We start from the raw sequence: 20042 nt of genomic DNA on the forward strand, positions 1-20042 counted from the left end.
TCTTGAATTTTAAGAATGCTTCCATTATAGAAATTAGGTTTTGGTTCAGTTTTGTTTTGTTTTATTTTTCTTTTTGCTCTTTAGAAATTTCCCTTACTTCCTGTAAGCCAAGTTGATACTTGTAAACATTAAACTATGTGTTTCATCTAGTTGTGTTTTTACTGGCGGCCCTTTTAAGTATGCAATAATACTGGAAATAAAGTTCTTGGACCTACATTTGTCCATTGTTTGGGAACTCTAAGCATCCCTTCAGTGTATAATGTTTAGATCTGGGGAATTTCTTGTATTACTTTTCATGAATTACTTCCCTGTTATTTGGATAATAATGCCTATTATCTCCCTTCTGTAACACCTATTATTTGGGTCCTGGATCCACTGGGTCGATTGTCTTATTATTTCTATTTTCTGTTTTTTTATTTCCCCTCCCCTTTCTGGTTGATTTTCTTAATTTTATCTTCTCAGTCTTCTATTGATGTTTTCATATGTATCATTACGTTTTGAATTCCCAAGAGCTGTTTTTGTTTTTTTCTTCTTTGAGTGTTCTCTTTTTATAGCAGTTGGATCTTGTTTTATGGATGTTATATCTTCTCTTATTTCTTTGAGGATGTTAGTGTTATTTTTTTTTCCTTATATAAGCTGTTTCTTCTGAGATTTTTTTTTTCTGTTATTCTTTGACCTTTGTCTTACATTTAAAGGTGTTATTTTAAATGACTGATTATCCATAACTATCTCTTATTTAGGAGTAGGGCACAAAAGGTTGATTGGAAGCTCTGTGCTAGTGACTGGGGCATGATGTACAGTAGCTTCCATTGTAGGATTTTCTGACAAGGCTGTTGATTGTCAGCCCTTTTCCATTGTCAGTGTCTTTATTTTAAAAAAATTTTTATTGGAGTATTGTTGATTTACAATGTTGTGTTAGTTTTAGGTATCTTTAAGAAGGCCTGGCTTCATGGGCGTGCAACTTGTGCATTTGCATAGGGCCCTGTGATTGCTGTTGCCATCTTGAAATTATTAATTTTTGAGCAAGAGCCCTACGTTTTCATTTCATACTGGGGCTTACAAATTATGTGGCTTGTCCTACATTTAGTTCAAGATTTTATTACATTCCCTATAAATAGAGACCCGTTTAGTCTCCTGCCTAGTGTGGATAATGCAGACTACATAGAGAAAGATTTCTGAGGCTTAATACTTAAAATGTAAACTTTGACTAATTCTCCTGTTTTCAGTGATGCTCTTGCCCTCATCTGTGCCTGGTGTTTCCAGTTTAGAAACCTTCTGTATCGCCCTCTCCAGAGAATAGACTGTCATTCTTCTACTGTAACTGTTGAGGGGCAGCTCTGCAGAGTGGTGGAAAGGGTCTGGAGGTGACTGCTTCTTAAACAGACGTTCTTAACATCCCCTTTACCTTCACTTCCAGAGTACTTGTTGCTGTCAAATCCAGAGTGTTTGGGGGTTTCTGCAGTATTATTGAATTACTTCTCAGCTTTGCATATTACTTCCTTAAGATTTGGCTTTCTTGGTTTTGCTGTTTCAGCCAGTGCATATCCATCTTCTTTCCATCTTCTGTTTTTCAACTCTTTGACTCTTTGATTTTGTAGCCTTGTATTATTAAAAACAAAACAAAACAAATGAGAAAAAGAAAAAGCCAAAACTCTTTTCAGGTATTTTAGTTGCATTTGGGGTGACAGCAACAGTAAATATTTGTGTATAATCTGCCATTTGTTTTAAAGATCTGCTGTTGTTACTATGATGATGATGACGATGATTGAGATCTGTATTAAATTGCCAATATTCTATTTAAGAGAGATAACCCATTAGATAAATAATAGTTATTATTTTAAACAATTAGGTAAGAAGAAATCCAAAAAAGGCTGTGTTGTGGCATCATTAAGAGAAATACCTTATTGTGTCAATATACTGAGTCTCCTGGGACAAAGAATAGTGAGGCACTTGAGGTTTGTTGGTGAGTAAAGGAAGAAATTCTTTCAAAGAGGGACATTAAAAGTACTGTAACAGAGTCTTAGTGCTTATATGACATATTGTGACAAACAAGGTGGGTTAAAATAGCAGAAATTTGTTCTCTCGAAGTTCAAAAGTCTGAAATTAACACTCCCTCTGAAGGTTCTAGCGGAGAGTCTTGCCTTTCCTCTTCCAGCTTTTGATGGCCACTGATATTCCTTGCTTCTGGCAGCAAAACTCCATTTTGTTCTTTTGTCAAATGACCTTTTCCCTGAAACCAATCAGTACTCAATGGTGAAGAGCTAAAAGCTTTTCCTTTAATATCAGGAACAAGGATGCCCACTCTAACCACTTTTATTCGACATAGTACTGGAAGTCCTAGCCAGAGAAATAGGCAAGAAAAAGAAATAGAAGCCACGCAAATTAGAAAGGAAGTAGTAAAGCTGACAGTATTTGCAGATGGCAGGATATAATATATAGAAAACTCATAAGACTCCACCAAAAAACTGTTAGGACTGATAAATGAATTCAGTAGTTTTAGGATACAAAATCAATATACAAAAATCTGTTGAACTTTTATACACTAATAAAAATTATCAGGAAGAGAAATTAAGAAAATAATCTCATTTACAATTGAATCAAAAAGAATAAAATACCTAGGAGTAAATTTAACCAAAGAGGTGAAAGGACTTTACACTGAAAACTATAAGAAATTAATGAAAGAAACTGAAGAAGACACAAATAAATCGAAAAATATTCTGTGCTCATGGATTAGAACAGTTAATATTGTTAAAATGTCCATACTACCCAAAGCAATCTACAGATTCAGTGCAATCCTTATCAAAATTCCAATGGCATTTTTTCACAGAAATAGAAAAAACTATTCTGAAATTTCTATGGAACTACAAAAGACCCTGAAGAACTAAAGCAATCTTAAGAAAGAAGATCAAAGCTGGAGGCATCTTACCCCCGATTTCAAATTCTATTACAAAGCTGTAGTGTCAAAACTGTATGTTACTGGCATGAAAACAGACACATAGATCAGTAGCACAGCATAGAGAATCTAGAACCCACACATATATGACCAATTAATTTATGATGAGGGAGTCAAGAATATACCATGGAGAATGGATTGTCTCTTCAATAAATCGTGTTGGGAAAACTGGACAGCCACATGCAAAAGAGTGAAACTGCACCACTGTCTTACACCGTACACAAAAATTAACTGAAAATGTATTAAAGACTGAAACTATAAAACTCCTAGAAGAGAGCATAGGTGATAAGCTCCTTGGCATTGGGATTGGTGATGATTTTTAGGATCTGACACCAAAAATAAAGGCAAGAAAAGCAAAAATACACAAGTGGGACTATATAAAATTTAAAAGCTTCTGCACAGTAAAGGAAATCATTAACAAGATGAAAAGGCAACCTATTGAATGGGAGAAAATATTTGTAAATCGTATACTTATTAAGGGGTTAAGATCCAAAATGTATAATATACTTATGCAACTCAATAACAAAAAAAAAAGAAAAGAAAAAAGAAAATTAAAAAAATAGGTAGAAACGTGAATAGATATTTTCCCAAAAAAGACTTAATAATGGCCAACAGGTATGTGGAAAGATGCTCAGCATAAATTATCAGGGAAATGCAAATTAAAACCACAGTGAGATACCACCTCACACCTGTTGGCATGGCTATTATCAAAAAGACAAGAAATAACAAGTGTTTCTGAGGATGCAGAGAAAAGGGAACCCTTATGCACTGTTGGTGGGAATGTAAGTTGGTGCAGCCACTGTGGAAAACAATATGGAGGTTCCTCAAAAAATTAAGAATAGAACTACCATTATGATACAGCAATTCCACTTCTGGGTGTTTATCTGAGGAAAATACAAATACTAACTGAAAAAGATATGTGTACCCCGTGTTCACTGCAGCATTATTTAGAGTAGCCAAGATATGGAAACAACCTATGTGTCCATCAACAGATGAATGGATAAAGAAGATCGGTATATATATGTAAGGGAATATTATTTAGCCATCAAAAGAAGGAAGTCTTACCATGTGTGACAACATGAATGGACCTTGAGGACATTCTGCTAAGTGAAATAAGTCAGACAGAAAGACAAATACTGTATCATCTCACTTATGTGTGGAATTTTAAAAAGAAAACCAAACCAAGCTTATAGATAGAACAGATTGGTTGTTGCCAGAGGCAGTGGGTGGGAAGTGGGCAAAATGGGTGAAGGGGGTCAAAAGGCACAAAATTCCAGCTATGAAATAAGTGAGTCCTGGGGATATAACGTAAAGCATAATAACTATAGTTAAAAATACTGTGTTGCATTTAAAAGTTCCTAAGAGAATAGATCTCAAAAATTCTCATTACAAGAAAAAAAGTTTGTGACTATTTGTGGTGGCCGATGTTAACTAGACCTATTCTTGTGATCATTTTGCAATATATACTAATATTGAATCATTATTTTGTACACCTGAAATTAATATAATGTTATGTATCAATTATACCTCAAAAAAAAAAAAGAGGAAACCAATTATTGGATTTAGGGCCCACTGTAAATCCAAGATGATCTCATTTCACAGTCCTTAACTTGATTACAACTACAAAGACTATTTTCTAAATGAAGTTACATTGATAGGTACCAGAAATTAGGAACATGGATATATCTTTTTAAGGACACAATTCAACCCATTAGAGTTTGCCCCCTAGACCTCCCCAGATTCCTGCCCTTCCAAAGTGCAAAATACATTCACCCCATTCCAGCATCCCCAGAAATTTCGGGTCATTTCATCATCAGCTCTAAGTCCAAAATCTCATCTAAATATCATTAGCTAGAAAATCCCAAGTGTTATCATCTAAATTATATAAACCAGATGTGGCTGAGACTGGATATGATCCATCCTGGGGCAGAATTCTTCTTCATTGATACATTTGTCAAACTATAAAACAAGTCATCAACTTCCTAGAGTACAGTGGCTGAGCAGGTGTGGGATAGGCATTCCTATTTCAAAAGGGAGAAACTGGAAGTAAAGAAGGGGTCAGCATATCTAAGCAAGTTTGAAAAACAGAAGGGCAAGGTCTGTGATGTTTTAAGCCCTGAGAATAATTCTCTGTGGCTTGATGCTCCACCCTGTGGACCCAAAGCTCCAGCTTAGTGAGCCTCTGGAACTGTGGCTTTGGCTTGGTCAGTATCTGGGCCCATGACTGCAGCTCATTTGCCCACTGTGCTCATGGCTGTGGCTTGTTCACCCTCTACACTCATGGCTTTGTCACCTTCTGTGTCTGACTCTGCAGGCCTCTGCACCCATGGCTTGAGCTTCTGCATCTGGGCCCATGGCCCTAGCCTCTGTACCCATGGCTCTGCCCTGAGGGTCATCCTCCTTTTTCTTAAAGGTAATGCATGTTTGCAGCCACATAGCACTATCAGCCTGTTTCCTCCTTGTAGAATCCCAGAAATCCAATAGTCTTCTTTCATTTCCTTCCATTTCTGTCTCTTTCAGTCCATCCAGGCTTGCTGGTATAACATTCTTAAAAGCCTTGTGGATCTCCTGTGTAAGTTGAGAGGATTCATGCCATTAGACAGGTGTATTCTCCATAGAGCCTTTCTATATAATCCCATTTCTTTTCTGTGGCTTCTGCTGGGATAATTGATTGGATCCATGAGTGACATACCTAATCTTTTGAGCAAAAACTTGTCTAGTCACCACCTTTCAGAGCAAATTCACAAAAGTGAGTTTTCTAATTCTAGCATCCTTTGCAATCTGATAGACCGAGAACCTCCCAAATCTTCAAGTGTTGGTACCTTTTTGCTTAATGTATCCTTTCTCAGTTTTTCTCTCTTCCTCTTACATTTTACCATGAGCAGCAAGGAGAAACAAGGCCACACCTTCAATACTTTGTTTAGAAGACTCACTAAACGTGGAATTTCATCATATTCTCTGGGATGATAGCTTTCTCTACTATGCTGTTCACTTCCTTTGAGCCCTTACTAGAATCACCTTCAGTGTCCATATTTCTAGCAACCATCTCTTCAAAACAGTCTGGGCTTTTTCTGTCTTGCATCTCAAAATTCTTCCTCTATCCAGTTCCCAAGCCACTTTCACATTTTTAGGTATTTGTTACAGTATCACCCCTGTTCTCAGCACTGAAATCTGTATTAGTTTCCTAAAGCCGCTATTACAGAGTTCCACAAACTCGATGGCTTAAAACAGCAGAAATTTGTTCTCTCACAGTTATCGAAGTCAGAAGTCTAAAATCAACATGTCAGCAGGCCTGTGCTTCCTCCAAAAGGTTCTAAGGGGAGAACTTTCCTTGCCACTTTCTGCTTCTGCTGACATCTGATGTTCTTTATCTTGAAGCAGCTGAAGTCCATTTCTTCCTCCATCTTCATATGGCCTTCATCCCTGTATCTCTGTGTCTCAAATCTCACTCTCCTTTCTTATAAGGAAACAAATCTTAAGGCTTGGGGCCCACTCTTCATCCAAGATAATCTTATCTTGGGATACCAAAGACCCTATTTCTAAATAAAACTACATTCACAGATACCAGAGCTCAGGATGTGAATGAACATAGCTTTTTTTGGGGGGGGGTGGTGGTGTCACAATTCAACCCACTACAAGCACCAAAGATGAATCTCAGTGTCTTTTAAAATGTGAAGGCAAATCATAATACTGTGGACAGAAACACTCAGAATATGAAGACAAATGACCAAAACATTAAAAAGTGATTTTTATTAAGCCATTTTTCTTTTCTCAATCAAAATGTTAAGTATTTTGAGAAACAGTGTTGTTAGAAAGTCCCTTTCTGTTACCAGAATTAAAATATAGCCAAACTTCGGAGAGTAGGCTTAAGATGGGAAAAGTCATAAGAAATTAGAAGAATTTTGAAGAGGTTCACATCCTTATTGAATGGGATGATGTTTGTAGATATATACATAAGGCATAAGTCTTTCCCATTAACTGTTGCAAACTGTCTGCTCTTCCCTCTTTTCCTCCCTCCTCCCCATCCCTCCTTCCTTCCTCCCTCCCTCTTTTCCTTCATCTTTTTTTTTTTTTCTCCCCTTCTCCTTTCCATTCCTTTCTTTTGTCCTCTGTTTGGCTTGAGTTAGTTTTGAGCATCTGCTTATCAAGGCACTATGTCTTTGAAGACTTTAACAAAGTCGAAGATAAATAGTAATTTCTTTTAAATCTGGCGCAGAGTGGAGTTCCTGCCTTTCCTCTTAGAGCAAATAATGTGACATTGAAGTAGCAGTGGGAGTAGAGCCAATCCAATCAACAAATTAGCCAGGAATTTAGCCAAAGTTATGCAAGAGACCGTATTCTCAGACTTTGCAGGATTTGGCCTTTATTCTTTAACAGATTGTAGTTGGTAGAGGAGATGTTGTGCTAATGGAGAAATGATAATGACAACAATAATGACACTGTTATAAACATATCATCTTCTCTTATGAATTTCACTTGAGTAGTTGTTTCCATCTTTAGAACAAGAAATTAGCTGTGGCCTGCTTATTCATTTCTCATTTGCTAACTACTAATTCTTTCTTAAAAGTTTGGTTTAGACATGGACATGACATTGCCATATCTGGGTTTTGTAAGCATATAGAAAATCAATTACTTCTGTGCTGGTGTGAACACATTGTGGGGTTCTTTGCATACCTTCATCATTGTATCTGTTAGAAAACTTCCAGAAGTTTGTTTTGTTATCTTGTTTTTGATTGAGAGGAGGCCACAAAGTTGATGGTTCTAGATCTGTGTGCTGATGAAATCCATGCAGTGTTAAGGTGGCCATTAACGGGATAGGGCCAGAGATGAAAATTAATCCTTTGAAAGATTTTGGAAATCTTACGCTAAAGGGACACACATATTAAGGGTGTCTGTTTCAGTACTGGGTACAGTTTATTATGACACTAATGCTTTATTTCCATATGTAATATTACTTTATACTTTATGGCACTAATGCTTTATTTCCATATGTAATATTACTTTATACTTTTAGGCTGATTCTTTCATGCTTGTGTTATATTTTTTTCCTATTTTATATTTGGCTAAATATTTGAATTAGTCTGTGAAACTAACTTGGTAAGATTTTGAAGGATTCTGTCATGTGTTGTTGTTACTGATTGTATAGGGAAACTAAGAAATGAGATAGAGTGAGGAGGTAAAGTTTAAACATTTTTTCAGTGGGAAAGACTTATGCTGTGTCATGCCAGTAAAACGTGCTTTCTTTTAGAAACCAGCTAAGCTTGTTGCAGCTGTCAAATGTGGGGTGAGTGAGAGATGGAGAGGTCGTGTTTTGCTGTTTTTGTTCTGTTTTGATAAAGTAGGTGCCTATGGGATAATCTCGTCTACTTTGTGCTTCTCTGACATTTACAGTTAGGCCATGTTGGTATGTTGGATTCTTCAGATTTTGGTGGGAGGATTTTATACCATTTCTGAGTCAGAACCTTTCAGTGCATTGGTTAGATGTTATCCCACTACCTGTATTTTGATTTTTTGCCCTGCACATTTCCTTTTGGAATATCTGGAGATATTTATGGCTGCCTTATCCAATATAGTTGATTAGTTATTTTGTAAGGGATATAATCTTGTGGCTTCAGAGAAAGTGGTAATGAAGCGTGTATTAGGAAACCTTTCTCAATCAAACTATATTAGCTAATTATGTTCTGCTAATTATGTTCCATCTAATTATAGACTTGCTCTTGGCCAAAGAATTTGGAAGGTGAAAAGCAACTGCTTTCTAATGGGTGGAATAGAATGGTTGATTGGACTTTGGAGTTTCCTTTCTCCTTCTGTCCCTCCCTCCGTCCATTCTTTCCTTCCTACCTTCCTTCCTTCTCTCTTTTGGTAAAGTACTGTAGTAAGTCATTCCAAATACATCAGCCAAATGTTCACTTTTACCATCTTTGTTGGAGAGGATTCTGCTGCTATGCATGGATTAACTTATTAGAGGTGATTAGTATGGGTTCTACTTGATTTCACAATGACCAACGATAATATAATGTGAATTACAAAATGTTTTTCCCATAAGCTTGGGCTTAAAATTTTTTTTTTGTATGAATTGTGATTCAAATATCTGAATTGAGTTTTGTCATCAATATAGCAATGAAATTTTAAAGTTATTTTTAAAACATTGCTAATTTCTCATTTTCCCGTGAAGCATCTATATTTGTTAATTATGTGATTCCTATTGACATATGTATTTATTCAAAGATAATTTTTTAACACCAATCATGTGCAGGCATATTAAAACTATGAGACCTATGTATATTTAATAACTTCGGCAAGAGGTTGGTATTGGAGTGATTGTGGGTAGTAGAGAATTGATTAGAATGTGCTTCTGATGATGTTTGAAAAGCACCTTACACATTTTTGTCAGACCAGAATTTCTGGTTGACAGTAATGAATTGGTGAATGACTATTTCAAGTTTTAACAAAAGTGACCTGTTTATGTCTTGTTTTCATCAGAAGGACTGACTTATGACACGTTAGTTATTTTTATATAGAAAACAAACCTGTTGAGGAGCAGTTTGGAATATACTCAAATAGTTCAGTCTTTGTCATGATATTTTTCAATAAACATTGGGCTGGCTATCAGAAGATGTGATTTAGGCTTCACCCTGCCCTTATTGATAACTCAGTGATCTTGAACAAACTTAGCCTCTCTAGGCCTCAGTTTCCTCATTTGTAAAATGAATACATTGGAATAGCTTACCTTTAAAGTCTCTTCTTGTTTAAAAGTCTGTAGTTTTATTTAAGGTGAGAGCATTTTTCTGAATCTTCCCTTTGTAGTGATAGTTTTGGGTTTGACATTTTGAAAGAAAGCTATCATTGTGGTCAAATTTGGTTTTGACTACTTTGAAGAGAAGTTGTAAGTTTTTGGCTCTATATTCTTGAAATAAGAATTTCAAGCCATGTATGACTATTTGGTTATTCCTGTGTTTTTCTTTTGGTAACTGGGCAGCCTGGACTGTTACAGTGTGGTTGTATGATTAACATCAGTAACTTTGAAGTAAGCAGAGTGGGTTGATTGATCTAATTTTAGCATACAATATCATAGAATAGCATTAAGAAATTTGGAAGTGTATTTTAGAAATGATTTAATCCAGCTCCCTCATTTATTAGAAACGTGCCCAAAGATGTTAATTAATTAATTAATTAATGTGTTTATTAATTTAAATTCTGGGCTTATATCAGAAAAAGAGCATTGATCATAATCTCATTCATTCATTCAACAAACAGATATGTGAACCTATTAAGTAGCCTCCTTTTTGGAGACCAAGTTTTAAATACATTTTTAACATTCTTATTTTGATGTTAAATAACTCTCTCCGATGAAGAATGAAACACTCTTCTCACTTCCCAAATGTATTTGGCCTTCAAATCCTTTCCATTCAATCTCTTTTTTATTCAGTTCTTATTTACTGAACAGACAATATATACAAGGCACCATTTGAGATATGTGTATTGAATGGCAAGTGAAATGTCACCTTCCCAAATTGAACTTAATGTTAGACTTTGAAATCTGCCTAGTATCTGTCTTTTCCTAACCTTCTCAAGTGCCATAGTGCTAGAGTGCCATCAGTATCTTCCCCAATATATAAGGGAGACTGGCAATGAAGAATAAGTACAAAACAATAAGTAGTGATAGGAGCAATGATTAAAAATAAAGCATGACTAGTGGGCAATGATGAGCGTGCACTATTTTATACACAGTGGGTCAGGGAACATCTCTCTGGTACACTGGTTTTTGAGTAGTATCCAAAGGAAATGAGTGTGGGATATCTGGGGTGAAGAGTATATCAAGCATCGCGAATAACAAGCTCAATAGCCTTATGGTAAGAATGTGCTTATAACGACTTGAGGAAGGCCAGTGACAACAGACGGAGAGACTTAGGTAGAGAGGGGTATAGCTTTGGACTATGGGAGGGATTATAGAGTTTATTTGCAGTAATGTGGAAGCTACTTAGGAATGTTGATCAGAAGTGTGATATTTCATTATTTAACAGATATTTATTGAGCATCCACACTGTGCCTGCTACTATTTTAGGTGCTGTGGATATTGTGGTGAACGATTCCTGCCATCATAAAACTTACATTCTTTGTGATTGCCCTAAAGTTTTAAAGGACTGTTTTGGCTGCAGTATTGGAGGAAGGGCAGACTCAGAGAGGCAAAGATCTTGGGAAATGATTGTGGTGTGGACTAGAGAAGTAGCAGTGGCAGTGTTGACCAGTGCTCAGACTTTAGATCAGGAGATGGAGATATTAGGTTTAAATAAGTAAAATAAATGAACCGATATTTGCAAAGGGTTTAGAACAGTGCCTGGCACACAGTCGTATTATTTCAGATTCTGTTAAAGAAATAAATATAACGGTCAAGCCAGTAGGACTTCTGAGGTATTGCATGTGGATTGTGAGGGAAAAAAGGAGAGAAATTAAAAACGATTTTAGGATTTTTTGTCTGAGCAACTGGAAGTTTGGTGGAGGAAAATAAAAGGTTTGACATTGGACATGTTAACTTTGAGATTTCTTATAGATATATGTGTAAAGACCTTAATAGGCAGCTAGATAAATAAATCTGAGGGTCAGCCATGGCAGGGTTGGATATATAATTTGAGTTGTACGTTGATAATACTTAAGGTTAATTAGAAGTTGAACAGTTAAAGAAGAGATCTCATCCTCGGGGAACTCCTACATTTCGAGATTGGGGCAATGAAAAGGAGCCAACAGGACAGACTGAGGAGGAGAAGAACCAAGTAAAGAAAATATTTCAAGAACGAAAAGGGGTGGATTTGGCATGGTGATTGGCAGCAGCAGAGGCATAGTTTTTGAATCTTTCAGATTGTCTTACAAAATTAGACTAAGATAAAGGAAAAAAAATCCATAAATACCATCTTCAAAAAGAAAAAAAGAGATGACAGTTGTGTTTATATGAATTCTGGAGGACAAGCTGGTAGAGCTGAACTATTGATAGCAACAAGATGTGCATGTCTATCACATCTGTGCTTGAGTGATGGAAGGGAACATAAATGGGATTTAGGGTGGTCCTGAGGGCCTAGAGACCCAAATATTGACACCCCAAAAGAAACAGTTCCCAATCAGAGTAGGGGAGTTAGAAGACAGATCTGAGGACAACAGCTAAAACTGGCTGAGTGCTCTGAGCCCTCATTTCTTTTGGAAATACCGAGAAAGTACCCTTCTTAAAGTACAGAGGTGCATGGTAAGGGGAATGGTAGGGAGCAGTACAGACACTGAAGGAAGGAGAATGTTCAGATACTGGTAAGGGAGGGGTTCAGAGGAAGCAGATATCAGAAAGTACTGGAGAAGTGGCTACCCTGGAAAAATTTTTAATTACCTTATAATAGCAATAGAAGAGGGAGCCCTAGAATCGTGAAGCTGGGAGAGTTCTTCAGACTAACCTCAACTCCTTATTCAGGAATACCTACGGGTGAACTGGTACGTGGATACGAGAAAAGGATTGTTGTGGAACTGAGTACAACGATGGAAGCATTTGAAGAATAGCATAAATCAGAAGTAGAATGGTTCAGAAATGAGAAAAGAAAAATTAAATAAGAAGATATAGCTGATAGACAAAAAAAAGAATTAGACATAAAAGAAAAAATTCTAAAATGAAGACGAAGCTTGAAAGAAAAGAAGAGTAAATGTAATACTATAGAAAGAAGAAAATAATAAAGCATGGCAAAAAGAAAAATGAAAACTATCATATAAATGAAGAAAGAATTTGAGAGAAAGGAATAATTATAGAAAACAAGCAAACCCAATCCAATATGGGTATAACTGGAGTCCCTGAAGAGGAAAACTAAAGAGGTGAAACAGCTATATGAAAAATGTAATTCACCCACCTTACAGGAAATAAAAGAAGGCCTATTTTGAAATTGCACATGTGTACCTGGGAAAATAGACCCCAGTCAATTATGAGATACAATCTAGTGACTTTAAAGAAAGTATCCTTCAAAAGAACACCTTGGAAGTCTGTAACTACAATGACTCTGCTTTTTGGTTTGCTCAGGATCGTTCTTATCCTAGTGCAGTTATCCTAGTTATCCTAGTGCAGTTATTAATAGAAACCCTTTTATTCTCAAAAGTGACTCTGGAAGAGAAATTGTATAATCAATCTAAATATAAAATAAAATTAGATCCATGACAGACTTTTTAAAAAACACTTCATGCCAAAAAATAATGTAACATAATTAAGATATTCAAAGAAAGAAAATGTGAATCAGGATTTATATACAGCTAACTGATTTTCAACTTTAAAAGCTGCAAGTGGTTCGTGGCATTCAAAAAGAGAATGTTATTCTCTTGGTTCTTTATGAGGAATCTTTCACCCCACTGAATTCCAAGAAGTAAAATTATAAAACCAGCATTCTCTGATCAGAATGAAACAAAATTAGAAATGAATAACAAAATCAAAGAAAAACACCTTTCAGCTTAGAAATTAAATTGATACAAACATACTATTTCTTTCTTGCACCAGTGTGTTTTTTTGTATTAGGATAAAATTTGCATAATATAAAATTCACCATTTAAAATATTTTAAAGTGTAGAGTTTAGTGTTTTTTAGTATATTCACAATGTTGTTGTATTGTCACTAGTATCTAGTGCCAGATAGTGTCATCACCTCAAGAAGAAGCCCTGTATGCATTAATCAGTTCTTCCCTAGTTCCCTCTCCCCCAGCACCTGGCAATTGCTAATGTACTTGCTGTCTCTAGATTTACCTATTTTGGACATTTCATATAAAATGAAATCATGCAATATGTGGCCATTTGTGTCTAGCTACTTCCACTTAGCATAATGGTTTCAAGGTTCTTCCATGTTAAAGCATGTATCGTTTCATTCCTTTTATGGGTGAATAATATTCCCTTGTATGGATAATACTTCATTTTGTTTATTTATTAGCTGATGAACATTTACATTGTTTTTACTTTTTTTGCTATTATTAATAATGCTGATAGAACATTTGTGTCCAAGGTTTTGTGTGAATGTATATTTTCAGTGCCGTTAGGTATATAACTAGGAGTGAAATTTCTGGGACATTTGGTAATTCTATGTTTAATTTTTTTGGGGAACTGCAAAAATGTTTTTCACTGTGGAAACACCATTTTACATTTCAACCAGCAAGGTGTGAGGGTCTCAGTTTCTCCACCTCCTTGCCAACACTTATTTTCTGTCTATTTAGTTACAGCCATGCTAGTGGATGCCAGTGGTTTTGACTTGAATTTCATAATGGCTAATGATGTTGAACGTTTGTATCTTTGGAGAAATATCAACTCAAGTTCTTTGCCTATTTTTAAAATTTGGTTGTCTTTTTGTTGCTGAGTTATGAGAGTTGTATACATTCTGGATACCAGACCTTTCTTAGATATATTATTTACACATATTTAGTGGGCTGCTTTTTTGCTTCCTTGATACTGTCCTTTGATGCACAAAGTTTGAAATTTATGTATTTTTAAAATTGTTCACTTGTGCTTATAGTGTCATATTTTTAGAAACTGTTGCCTAACCCAAGGTTACAAAGGTATGCACCTATTTTTCCTACAAGAATTTAATAGTTTTAGCTTTTATATTGAGGAATTTGATTTATTTTGAATTAATATTTATACATATGTGAAGTGGGGTTCCAGATTTATCCTTTTGCATGTGTGTCTAGTTATCCCACCATCATTTGCTGATAAGGTTATTCTCTTGCTATTGAATTGACTTGTTTACTTTTGTCAAAAATCAATTGGTTATAGATGTATGGGCTTATTTTGGGAGTCTCATTTTTATTTTCTACTGGACTCTCTGTCCTTATGCCAGCACCACACTGTTTTGGTTACTTCAGCTTTGTGCTAAGTTTTGAAATTGGGAAGTATAAGTCCACCAACTTTGCTCTTCTTTTTCAAGATTATTTTAACTACTCATAATCCCTTGCAATTCTATATGAATTTTAGGATGAGCTTGTCTGATTCTGCAAAATAAAGTCACTGGTATTTTAATAGGGATTTTATTGAATCTACAGATAAATTTTGGGATTAACGACTAAGTCTTCCAATCCAGGAACACAGGATGTCTTTACATGTTTTAAGACTCTACAGTGTTTTGTCGTTTGTAGTGTAAAAAGTTTTATACATCTTTGGTAAAAAAATATTTCTAAGTATTTTATCATTTTTCATACTATTGTAAATGAAATTGTTTTCTTTATTTCATATTTAGTTTGTTCATTGCAAGTATATAGAAATACAACTGATTTTTGTCTTGACCTTGTTTCTTATAACTTTGTTTAACTTATTAGATTTAATAGTGTTTTGTTTATTAGACCTAATAATTTTTTACAGTTTCCCATGTGTAAAATCATGTCTTCTGAAAATAAGGATAGTTTCACTTCTTCATTTCTGATATAATAATTTCCAAGGATGCCTTTTATTTTTATTTTTCTTGCCTAATGCCCTTGCTAGAATTTCAGTATAATGTTTAATAGAGGTGGCAAGAGTGTACAGCCTTGTCTTGTTCCTGATGTTAGGGGAAAGTTTTTAGTCTGACAATATTATGATGTTAGCTGTGGGTTTTTCACAAATGCCCTTTATCAGGTTGAGGATACTGTATTTTATTCCTAGTTTGTTGAGTATTTTTATAGTGAAAATATGCTTGATCTTGTCACTCTTTTTCTGCATACTGAGATGATCATGTGGGGTTTTATTTCCTTCATTGTTTAAATGTGGTGTATTAAATGGATTGCTTTTTGTATGTTGGACCACCTTTGCATTCCTGAGATAAATTACACTTGATCCTAGGTGTAGTCTTTTTAATATGCTGTTGGATTCTGCTTGCTGCTATTTTTTTGAGGAACTTTTCATCCATATTCATAAGACACATCGCTTTGTCTTTTTTTGTGTTGTCTTTGTGTGGCTTTGGATTAGTGTAATACTGGCCTCATAGAATGAGTTAGAACATATTTCCTCATCTATTTTGGGGAAAAATATTGATGTTAATCCTTTTAATAAACATTTGTTAGAATTCACCAGTGAAGTCATCTGAAAGAAGGGATTTTCTTTGTGCGAAGTTTTTTGATTACTGATTTATTCTCGTTATAAGTCTGTTTGGTTTTCTGTTTCTTCTTGAGTCAATTTTGGTAGTTTACATATTTCTAGGAATTTGTCCATTACAACCTTGTTATCTAATTTATTGGCATACAGTTATTCGTAATATTTTCATATGCTCCTTTTTGTTTCTTTAAATTCAGTAGCAAGTCCTTTCCTTCATTCCTGATTTTAATAATTTGAGTCATCTTTTTTTTTTTCTTGGTCAATCAAGATTTGTCAATATTGTTGACTTTTTTTAAAGAACCAACTTTGGTCCAGTTGATTTTCTCTATTTTTTTCTATTTATTTTCTTTCTAATCTTTTTATTTCCTTCATTATGCTTGCTTTGGGTTTAGTTTGCTCTTCTTTTTCTAGTTCTTTAAGGTGAAAGGTTAGGTTATTGATTTGAAATTCTTCTTTTTTATATATAGATTTTTAATTTTCCTTGTGATTTCTTCTTTGACTCATTGGTTATTTAGGAATGTGTTAATTTCTACACATTTGTGAATTTTCTCAAGTTTCCCACTATTAATTATTTCAAATTTCATTCCCTTGTGGTCAAAGAGCATACTTTGACTTCAGTATTTAAAAATTTATTAAGACTTGTTTTGTGGCCTACCATATAGTCTATCCTGGAGATTGTTCCATTTCCACTTGAGAATAATGTGTATTCTGTTGTTGTTGGGTAGAGTATTCTAGAGTTTTTTGTTTCTTCTAGTTTGTTTATGTGTTATTTAGCCTTCTATGGTTTCGCTGATCTTTGGTCTAGGGGTTTTGTTCATTATTGAAAAGTAGCAGTAGCAAATGTGATGCTAGTAGCAGCAGTAATAATATCTTATTTTTGTCTTCATTAACAAAATCCTTTCGTACTCATCACTTTCAAGTTACTGTATACAGGTTAGTCAATCTTCTGTATTACTAGGCTGAAGATAACTATTATATTTTCATCATCTTTTTGTCCCCAGAGGCTAGCAGAGTCAGGCACATAGTTATTGTTTAAATTAAATATAATGCTTACAAAGAAAATTTGGTATAAACTAATGGCATCTGGGAAAATTTTAGGTGATCGGTAACTGTAAATTTCATGGTATTCTCAGAGTCTACATTTTCTATCTTGAATGATGAATATCACTGAGCATCTCTACATTATGTAAAAATTTCTTATGAAGTACACATTGAATATAATTTCAGAATTTTAGTTCTGATATCTAAAATGATTATAGAAATCCATTATGTCAATAATGAGAACTTCAGCGTAATCCAACAAACATTTGTGAACAGCTGCTGTGTTCTAAGGCACTATGCAAAGCACTGGATTGCTGTTCCTTCTATGTGAGAAGATACAGCCGTTGACTAAGTGTTTATTTTCAATTATAATAAAATATAATGTCATAGAACATTTTGATCATTTATAAGATGTCTATTAGAAAAACCTTTTATATGAATTGCTTAATATAATGTACTCTATGTGTGCCTTAAATGGCACACTAATACTTTTTAATGGTTCATTATTCAGAACATAGTTGTTGAATGATCAAACTTTATAATTGAAATGGTGCATATTCATCTTCAATTTCTAATTACTGAGGTAAAAATAGATTATATTCTCAGTTTCACTTAGTGGATCTAGGTTAATTTGCTTTGCTTTAGACTGATTAACTCTAGAAAGCTTTCTTGACCTTTTTGGTTCTCAGTTTCAATTCTGAACTGATTAGTTGGTAATAGGTATTGTCAAGAGAGAGAAAAAAAGTAAATTAATATTTAATTAGTTAAGTCTGAAAAATGCTGGTTTTAGTAAAGTTCAACAAATTTCTTTACTTGTGGGTTTGTAGGAGGTCTAATATTTTAATATATATTGTTAATTTCCACAATTTGTTTAACCATGTAACCTGTTTTATATGACTTTGTCATAAATCATTGGTCTTAAGGTATAATATATGCATCCCAAGAACTGCCTAAGATGTTCCACTATGATGTGAAAAGAAAGTGTCAGAAAAATGTTTCTATTTACTTTTTTTTTAATCTTAAAAACTAAGAAAAACAAAAACTATGTTAATATTCAGCATAGAAATTGATGCTTTTGCCCTCCTAGGTCATTTTATGAGACAGTCACATACCATTAGTGAGATAACCTGACCTGAATGGGAGTTCCAAAGTGATGAGTTGGTAGTGCTGCCTACATGTGTTTGCTTTTTAGTATAATAGAACGTATGAGCTTGCTTTACCAGGTAATTGGATTTAGCTGCTATGTTACTTAGTTTTTACTGAAACAACTCTGACAAAAATGGGAAAATGACTTTAAAAAGATTGCTGCCGTGAGCCATAGATTGATAATCATACCAACAAAAATCAGTGTTTATAATAAGTGCCCTTGTTGGTCCTTTATGTTTAGGCTGTTTTGGGAAAGAATGACTTAGCTACAGAAAGATACATAAAGTGATATACTGGAAATGGCAATTAGAATTTGATAATTAAATAGAACTTGTGAATAAGTAAGGCATAGTAAATGAGGGGAGCTTATAAATGAGAAAGGGGTGGCAGTAAATGAACAGGAACTGTTGGTGTTATCTTTTCCCTAAATATAGTTAATTTTCTCTCTAAGTCCACTGGGGTGATGGTGCAGTCATTCAGGGTCCCAGGCTGATAGAGGCCCTGCTGCCGTTCGCAGCACGTGACTTTAATTGTCATCTTAGGCATTGACATCAGCAAGCAAATAGGGGGAAAAAGGGAATGTGTGGAGGATTGTGTTGGAGGTTTTGTGGTTCAAGCTTGAAATGGTGTACATCACTTGTACCTACCTGACATTCCTAAAATAAATCCCACTTGGTTGAGATGTATTATCTTATTTATGTATTGCTAGATTCCATCTGTTAATATTTTATGTGGAATTTTAACTTCTGTTTTCATAAAAGAGATTGGTTCATAATTTTATCTTTACAGATTTTGGTATAAGGGAATATGCTGTCTTAATAAAATATGTAGGGAAGTATTCCTTCTTTTTTTATTCTCTGGAAGATTTTGTGTAAGGTTTCTGTTACTTGTTTCTTAAATGTTTATTAAAATCAACCTGTTAAATCATCTGGGCTTATGGTTTCCTTGGTCGGAAGTTTTATTTTGTTTGGTTTTTAAATTAATACAGGTTCAATTTTTTTTAAACACATATAGGACTCTTCAGAGTTTTTATTTCATCTTCTTTCAGTTTTGTTAAGTTGTGTTTTTTCATAGGAGTTTTTTCATTTCATCTAAAATTTCATATTTATTGCTCTAATATTTAATAATATCTTACTGCTTATTAGAAATATCTGTAGGTTTTGTAATACCCTGAATTCATGCATAATGTTAGAAATTTTTGTTTTCTATTTTTCTTCATCACTCTATTGTTGCCATCTTGCTACATTTAATTTTTTTCTTCTTTCTTTGGATTATTTGTTAACAGTTCTTCTGTTACATGTATATTTGATCTTTTTACTCTGTCCCATGTCTTTTTAAAGTTTTTTTTTTTTGTATTTTCCATCACTTATTTCTCTTTCTGCTGTAGTTTCTTTTTTTTCCCCCACTGTCTTTTGGTTCTCTGATCCTGCTTTCTGCTGTTTCACCTACTATTTACCTCATCTATTGTGTTGTTAATAATACATTTTTTCTCACTGTAGAATTTCTGTTTTACAAATCCCGGTTCTCTGAAGAAAATCTCTATCCTATCTGTTTTCTCCATTTCTTCTCTATTTTCTTGAATGTATTATTCATACATATTTTAAACTCTTTGATAAGTAATTTCTGAATCACACATGGGTCTGTTTCTTTTGTCTTTTCTGTTTTCTGTTTCTTTGGTCTCATCTGTTACCATCTCTGATAATTTTGCATTGAAAGCTGTACATTGTGTTTGAAAAATTGGAAAGCCTCTGTGTAGGATGTTAACATTCTCCAAAGAGAGGTAAGCATCTGCTTTCTTAGGAAGGTAGAATGGGGGGTTGATTACCTTAATCCAGTGGTT

The 20042-nt window shown here is 34.4% G+C and overlaps 1 protein-coding gene across 5 annotated transcripts in view; it reads left to right on the forward strand.

Moving 5' to 3' along the window:
* CCDC91 (coiled-coil domain containing 91) overlaps positions 1-20042 on the forward strand; it is a 401591-nt gene that overhangs the window by 170444 nt on the left and 211105 nt on the right. The window lies entirely within an intron of this gene.

This window comes from Leucopleurus acutus, assembly GCF_964270905.1.
Source record: "Leucopleurus acutus genome assembly, chromosome: 11".
NCBI lineage: Eukaryota > Metazoa > Chordata > Mammalia > Artiodactyla > Delphinidae > Leucopleurus > Leucopleurus acutus.